The sequence below is a fragment of the Battus philenor genome, unplaced genomic scaffold (genome assembly GCF_028537555.1).
Source record: "Battus philenor isolate CCGP_79_NKW_IND1 unplaced genomic scaffold, ilBatPhil1.0.hap1 SCAF_21, whole genome shotgun sequence".
NCBI classification, from domain to species: domain Eukaryota; kingdom Metazoa; phylum Arthropoda; class Insecta; order Lepidoptera; family Papilionidae; genus Battus; species Battus philenor.
The window spans coordinates 11,531,716-11,540,599 of NW_027181684.1; positions in this window are offsets into that span (position 1 = coordinate 11,531,716).

An 8,884-nucleotide genomic window follows, 5' to 3' on the forward strand; every position below is an offset into this window, starting at 1 on the left:
TCCGTCACTTGTTACAACGCTTTCCGAAGTCTTAGTAATGTTAGCCAGACCGTAATTGGTAACATAAACCATGGTTCCACGTTCTCAGAGATCTTTAAATCTGAAAGCTTTTAAACTAAACGCTTAATTAATGACGGCCCTCGTCGAGTTTCCGCCACGGGGGGCCTTCACTCCAGGGCACTCTGCAGAGCACCCGTCTTAGCTATCTAAGATCTCGGCCCCAAACAGAGATCCAATGAGAACCATCGAGCAGAAGGACGTGAATGTGGTTTAAGTCAAATGCCTTTCGCGCTCTTGTTCATCAGTCCCGAGGCATCTGTTACATAAATACCATTAAAACAACAACGTAGTACAGATAAAAAAAAACATTGTAATAATAATATGTGCAGAAATGCTAGTGATTGCTTTAGATATGTTAGCGGTGTAATAGTGGGAGAGGAGTTTGACAGATAGAGATAGATAGGTAGCATTGAGACTAGTTTTCCCTCCAACTAGGTAGGTAGTAAAATTAATGACAACAGTAAAACCTACCTAGCCTTAGAAGAATTTATAAACAATAATACAACAAAAATAATTTAAATTAGAAAAATAAATTAATAATAAGTTGACGATCAATAAGAATTCTGTTAAAAGTTTCAATATTGAATAAATTGAACTTTATACACAACAACAGAAAAATTTCGACATCAATAACGATTTATGCGACCCTAGATTCAAAATTCATCGCCATTTAAGTAGTAATGGTTCCTTTCATATTTTTTTTAACATGTAACAATTAAAATTGTATTTAATAACAGATGTAACAAAAAAACTATCGAAGGAAGCACGTGTGCCCGACAGATGTTCAGTGACCTTCCAATCACGTGGCAAACGCTGAAGGCGGCAACACAGGTATAATCCTAGCCAACGCCTCAAGGATCTCACCAACGACACTCTAGTGACCAAAATTTTTAACGCCGAAAACAGGATATAGGTCTATACAAACTCGAATAAACAGACGAGTAAGTTTCGTTAAAAATTCAATGAATCTTGGACACCTTTTTCTTCTACAATTAAATCGATAATAAGATACTGCAAGAAAAACATATATGATAATTTTTTAACCATTTACGAAATTATTGGAAATAAAGCTCACTCCTTCAAAGCTTTTGCGCCTAATTCCCAATCAACCTTCATAAAGTGATTACTGTGAAATATGTATTTTGTATATGGAAATGCGACGGCCTTATAACTTCTATAAATATTTAGTAATTTGAATTTTAAAAACGTTTATTCTTACTATACTATCATTACATATTTTTTTAAACTTGTAAACATTATTTTTTGGTATTACATACTTTCATTGAAAGTATTTAAGCTACACATTGACCTTTTCAAAGTTTTTACACCTTTAACCGATCAACCTATGTTACATAATGTTAAAGCGTTGGATTAGGATGGAAAGCACTTTTGTGTCTACAAAATCCGCGATAAAATTGCAAGTAAGACGCATGACTATAATTTTTCTTGCAAGTAACACGACAAACTACACCTACAAGACGCACATCTTTTAACAATTGTATATTTTGCTGTGCTTTTACCTCAGAAGTTAATGAGCATTTGCGCACATGCTTTACTTTTTATTAATTATGTATTTATAAGTTTTTTGCAAGTTCAATATTCATACTGTTATCGATTCAGAATTATCATCATTTTAGCCTTATGTCCCATGAAGGTTTATCAACTTTTTGAAGACGAACTTTGGGCATTGTTTTTTATTTGAGCTGATTTTTTTTTAAGTACAATTTTCAATGTTACTAAAATTATTATTTATTTATTATCACTTTTTTGCACACAATAGACAATGAATAGAGGAAAAAAGTAACAATTCATATGGTACAAGAGAAAAATGGTGACCACACTGTTCGGATTGGTCATAAGATTAAAGAGCCCAAAACAAAATCAGTCGGTTTTTTTTAATAGTTTTGGACAAATATTTGTTTAATAAAGTTTGTAAATCGATTCAAAATAATTCAAAGGAGATTCAAAACACAGAAGTTTATTATAACAGTAAAATTTACTAATTGATTGGATCCTAGAACTTCCACTATAAAAGGCTTTTATTTATTTCTTATGCCAAGCTTATATACATCGCTATTTTTTATTATATTCATTACTATTCTTATAGACACAATCAAAATCATCAATCATATCAATATCTTAATAGCATATTAATATGACAATTATAGAGTAGTTATTTTTAGATTAATAATTTATTTATATTATTATCCACATAGGATTATTTAGTGTACATTTATGTACGTCAGGAGGAGAATTACGAAATTATTACACATATTATAAGTTGCATTCTTTATGTCACATGTAATTTAAATATACGTTGATCAAAGTATAGATAATTTAGGACAACAATCGTAGTAATTGCGTGTCAATTTATGGTAAAGTAAAAATAAAAAAAAGATTAAGACGATCCCGAACAACGCATTAGATCTAGTAAACGTCAAGTTGAACAAAAGCCCGATGCAAGCGTCAGCTGCCCGGCCATCTTGCGCCGTAAAAAATAGGCCAATAACATCGATGGCGAAAAAAAGGTCGAAGAAAAGTAAAGATGGCGGCAGGTGCGCTGTCAGCTGCGCGCGCACCTTTGTGTTAATTGAACGCCCGCGCACGGCTCTTTATTTCGTTCGCCGCGTCTCGGCCGTTTGTAAATTATTTCACTACGAACGATCCGTAACCGCCGACACATGATAAATATTTGTTACAACGGTTACAACTAAATAAAAAAATGTCATAGATCGATTACTATACTTGTTTGTGTTTGGTCTACTGCAAGGTATAGGCCTCTCCCAAAGGTAGCTGCGATGACCGGCTTTGCACTGCCCGCATACAGCGACTTGTGGCGACTTTGACTATGTTGTAGGTCCACAACACTGGCAAATTATTGCCAGTTGTCATTGACAGGATCACCGACCTTGATTTAACGAGGCGCTGAAATTTATTAGGACCTTGACTTAATCCATTACGTCAGGTATTCCATTGGAAATTGGTTTTGAAATGTAAAACAACAACTTTCTTTGTTCAATGTGTAAGCAAAGACTGGATACTCGGAAGATATGGAGACTACTCTTATAAGTTACTAATAGATAAATTAACATTATTAGAAGATCCGCGACCTCTGCGACCAATAAAGCTACAACAGTTTTAACATATACCAGTGATCAGAAAGAGAAAAAAACAATAATTATTTTGGGTACTCTCCACTTGTACAAACCCTTAGTTTATAGTTTAACATGCCCCGTCACATTCTGGATTTTTCTTACACAAATGACTTTTCTCTAATAAGAGTACACTTTATCTTTAGGTAAATATGGATGTCAATATGCGAACATTGTTCAACAGTAACTATTTATTACAATTAACATATGCTATCTCATATAGTTTTTCAAGAATTAAGATGTTATAACTTTCAAAACAGTTCATGGCATGCAATGTTCTTAACTGTCGATCAATCTACTTATTTTGGTATATAGAATACATAAATCCAAGGACTACGAGTACCACCTTTATCAATGAATATAGATTTATAACAATTTTGGCATAATAATAACAAAAATAGCGTAAATCCAATAAAACAATTATGAAGACGTATTACACACGTTACTCAAGTTTTTGAAATGTCGAGTTGGAACACGGGTATTGCAGAAGATACGCAGATTCATTCGGATTGATGGACATTGCTAATATTTTTTTAAACAGTGTTAGTAAGCAATGCTTTGATTATACCTGTCACAAAGTATGTTCAGGAAGACCAATCCAAGACATAGGCTCATATAATAAGTACTTCAGTCTTTATATTTATATTCGTATATCCTATAATATTAACCCAAGTTGATAAAAAGATTCTGTCCAATAATATCCTATTCACTAATTTGTTACAGGCACCCTAGTCTTGTTTGGGGAAAAACATTATCACAGGAAAATACACAGAAATACGTTAAGAAATATTATTTTCTTTCTTCACGATTGAGTACGTGCATTTTTATTAGAGTGATCGTGATAATGCCCCGGTAGATTCTTGTGCCCTCGCTGTTCTTGTTATGCGTTGCCGTGTACTTGGGAGAGAGTTTTAATAAGAGCTATCCATCTTGCAGGAGAGCGTCCGAGAGACTGCTTGTCTTCCACTTTGCCTAGCACTACCAAAAGTTCCATTAAGTTCTCATTACGTGTGATATGTCCAAAGATGTTGAGGTTTCGCATTTTCATAGTCGATGATAATCTCTCTTTTATGAAACGTTGGTTCGATGCGCCGTCCACGGGATTATGAGCATCCATCACTAGCACCACATTTCCTGGGCGTCAATTTTCCGACGATCTTGAATCCTCAGCGTCCAGGTTTCGGCACCATATATAAATATTTGAAAAACTAGGCTTCTCATGAGTCGATCAGGACTTGACACAACGTCTTCGAATCTCATCATCGCAGGTCCCAGCGTAGGTGATAGTTGATCCCTGTGTTAAATAAATCTTTTGCAAGAAGCTTGAAGAACTAACAACTATGTTAATAACAACTAATGTTTTTAACTTACTGTAGTAGCTTTTATTTAATCATTTTAATATGTAGATCAGCAACAAAAGCTCTATATAATAGTGGTAATTAAAATAACTAATATTTATTCAAATAATTACCATTTATTCAAATAGTCACCCCATCCATCGCTACTCTCTTTCTAATCGGAAGTATAATTGTCTGAATTGGAGATATGTATCACTCCAGCACTATACTTGCCATATGTAGGACATACTTGATAATTATCGTTTTACCTTGCAACTTCGCATATCTGCGTCTTTTGAATTCGTAGTCGTTTCTATTTAATTTTCATTAAAAAGATCAGTAATTACTTTTTAACTCACTTCAATAATGTTTGTAATTATAATAATAAATAAACTATTAAGTATATAATTTTATGTTGTATAATTATAATAGTTGAAGTCCGCATATTTAAGTGCTTAATTTTGTATAATATAAAACCAAAACTACTCATAAAGGTTAGAGAAAACATGAAATGAAACTGTTTTAAACATTAATAATGCAACAGATGTGTGACACGCGTTAATCGGCTAAAAAATATAAATTTTTTTCTATACAGAGTTGTGTAGAAGTTAAGTATAAGTCACATTAAAAACTTATAAATTGTCTTTAAATTATTGCAGCACTTACAAAGATTGAAATGTGTGATAATTTTAAACTTAGCGTAAACATTTGTACCTACTTCAGGTTGCATCGGTGTGATTAAAGTTTATCGACTTTCAATAAATGCGATGTTATGACCATAAGCTTTTTGTTTTGGGGGACAGTCTCGAATAAGCAAATTTATCAGTGATTTTATTTTGTCCTTAAAACCCTATTTTTTCTGACATCGGACCACTGCTGTGTACATAATTAGTCTTTAAGAATACAGGTCCTAGGTCTTCTTCCGAAAATCACTATCAGACCAGTTTGGATCGGCTTGCACTTATCGTCTTTCGAAGTTCTTAACAAAGTCAAAAAAGACGTAACACATTTCGCATATTTTTATACTATTAACATTTAACATTGTTAAATATTAAACAATAAAATTTGCACAAATCAAATATAACGACTAAATTCCTTAAAAATATTTTAGACCTTCCCTTTCCTAGTCTTAAATCTGAAATTAAAAGGGTACTATTAAATTAATGTTATAATAGAATTTGAGAGTCTAATAGTGTGGGACTTGGTTTGTTGAGTTATTCACATGGTTGATATTATACATTGTTAAATTTCACTTAAAAACTCTGTCTAATTTTTCTCAGAAAAACTTCATTCCGAGCCGGTGGTAGTTTGCTATTTATAATGTTAAAATAATTGATGGTTCAGAAGTGTTCATAAATGACCATTTTTATAAAAAAAATTTTTAGAATAAATTTATACGCACAGCGTGGTCACAGGACAGTGCAGGTGTCGCACTGACCCACCCGACGCCGGCGGAGTCCGCGCGCACCGCACGTGCGTGTGCATCTGCCGATTCAATCACCTTACCTGCTGAACCTCCGCGCCTGCTCTACAGACGTTATTCTCCATATCGAATGACCTTATTTTCCGTTCCATAACCCGCACCTTCTATAGAACAATATTATCATTGTTAATGCAACTTGAATTTGTATTTATTTTTGGAATAGTCCCTTGAAAAGCATTGACGAAATCGATAACTAGCTCTTTCTAAACCATCCTATATTCTTCTTTCCACAGAACATTAGTATTAGTCCAGTTTGGCAGACCAACGAGTAGGTGATCGTCTACGTGGTCTCTGACCAGCTATTTTACTTACAATCAGTATAAAGTCAAAGTTATCTGGTTGTCAACGAGCGATATGACAAATTAAAATAATATATGGTTGTCTTTAAAATAAATCAGGACTTGTTGGTAATATATTGTGCCCTGGTCCTAATCTTGAGATGGTTGAGGATGAAATTGTGGGAATCTGCTGTTTATGGTATGAGTAACATTTTTAAACCAGACAACTTTGTATAATTGCAAACGGAACAGCCTGCACTCGGTTTTTAAAAATAGAAGGAGGCGTGCGTACAATGTGAATACGGTTTTCTAATTTAATCGGTTATAGGGCGTGGCTTAGCTGCGACATCGATGCGTCGCTATTTTTTTACGCGAATAAGACTATCGTATTTTTCGAGCAGTAAAAGCATCAAATGCAAAAATTTTCACTAAATAATCTTTTTATCACTAAAATAAATTTTATGCTATCTGAAAAGTAATTATATTAATATTAACGTAAATGCCATTGTTTCATGAAATTCCTTTTGTTTAATAGAGTAGTATTAGAATAAACTTCTTCTCTTCAGCCGATAGCCGCCCACTTTATCAGCTTGTGGTCACTACTCTTTCGGCCATAATGGCCATCGGTAGAACGAGCCATGCGCCCCGCCCACTCACTTCTAACGAGCAACTCTTAGAGCTACGTCGGTGACCTAAGTTTTTCTGTGGATCTCTGTGTATAATTGCTCATTCATTCATTCATGTCAGCCGATACACGCCCACTACAATGTACAGGCCTCCCTCAAAAATCATCATGATGATCGGTTTCGCGCTGCCAGCTTCCAGCGTTTCCCCGCGACTTTAAATATGTTGTCGGTCCACGTAGTGTCGGGTCTAACCATGCCTCGTCTACCAGCTTGCGATTGCTACTCGAGAACTTTTCGGCCATAATGTACAATTTTATATTATTTAATCCTTTTATGGTTCATGTCACGTTTATTAAAGTTTTATTTTTCAACAGACTGGTTATAAAGTGAGCCATAATGAAGCTCACTTTTGGTTTTTAAATAACTTCTTGCAATTAAAGCTCTGAGAGCGCAACGCGTACAACTCCATGACTTGATTCCAGCTAGACTGGACCATTTTTACACACCTACTGAGATATTCGTAAGAAAGATCATATAGACGAAGAGCGACATTGAGTGACCATTATGAAGGCAGGATTTGTCGCCTTGTGATTTTTTACGGGAACGTCTTAAGAGCAGAATCTTCTGCAATTCTCCTAGAATAAATAATGAATCAAACTAAAACATTCGAAAAGTGGTGGCGGTTCCAATTGCTTAAATTGCAGGTGTTTTTTTTTTAAACCATCAGAGTTGTTTGGAATAATGTTCCCAATAATCTGACACCTTAACGACTTAATTGTCAAAAAATAAATTATATTACTTTGTTTGACAATCTCTCTCAGTCTCAGTTTCAAGTCTCAGTTTGTCGCACATCTTTATTTAACTTCGGTTTGCATCTCACTCTTTTGGTTCAGTTTTTGTATGCGATTATATTTTATTATTCATATTGCACAACTGTGGGAGGATGAATCCACGATTAACAATCTTGAAACATTTCATAGCATATATAACAGGTATGAAGTCGTCAGTAACCGCGGCAAGAATGTGACACGCGTGTCTATTTACGAAGCGAGTCAATCACCCGAGTGGGGTCACGCTGCAAGGTGGAAACAACATTTTTACCGGCGCGCGACCATCTGCGCGCATTTCTTCGCTGACAATTAAAGTCGAACCTTTATAACAAGTCGTTTTCACTTCTTGTTTTATACATTTTAAAGTTTCACTTCTTTTTATCATTTCAACTGCTTAACTAACGATCGTATTCTATATCTTGATCAAAACTAAACAAATACAAAATCGAATGTAATCGAAAAGTGTATTGCTAATCACTTAACTCAAGGAAGGCTCCATTAATATGGCTAATTTATTTTTAATATTCCTTAAAGCTTAGAGAGTTCAGTATAATGAACAAAATTACAAGGATAATGTAAGAAACAATACGTTTTTTTTCTGATAATAACTGCAACAAAAATAAAAAATATCTCCAAAATTTTTCTTCTTTACCTCTTTTTTTATTGCACCGTTTCTGGCGCTTCTTGGTCAAACCCTGTCATAGATAGACGAGGTCTTACTTAATAATCTTTTCTCATTTTTTTTTAAATTCCATACTCATTTTTCGTTCCTGTAAATGTCTTTCGTTCTTTTCTCTAGTTTCCTTAGTTCATTTTCGTCCTTTCGTTCCTTTCTATACTTTCCTTTCTTAAGTCGCTTCACTTCCTTCGTCTTCCCTCTAGTTCTAAAATTTTTCGTTTATTATTTCTTTCCTTAGTTTTTACTTTTCATATATTTGCTTAACATTTTATTTATTCTTAATTCTTATTTAGTAAAATATTCGGCAGATGTTATCTCTATGATATAAATGATAAACTGGACTACGGGAAGCTGATTGGGTAATATTCTGCAAGACTACTTCACACCCCACAAACGCTCTTGCTGCTGCTTGCTGTACCATCCCGTTCCGCAACTAATT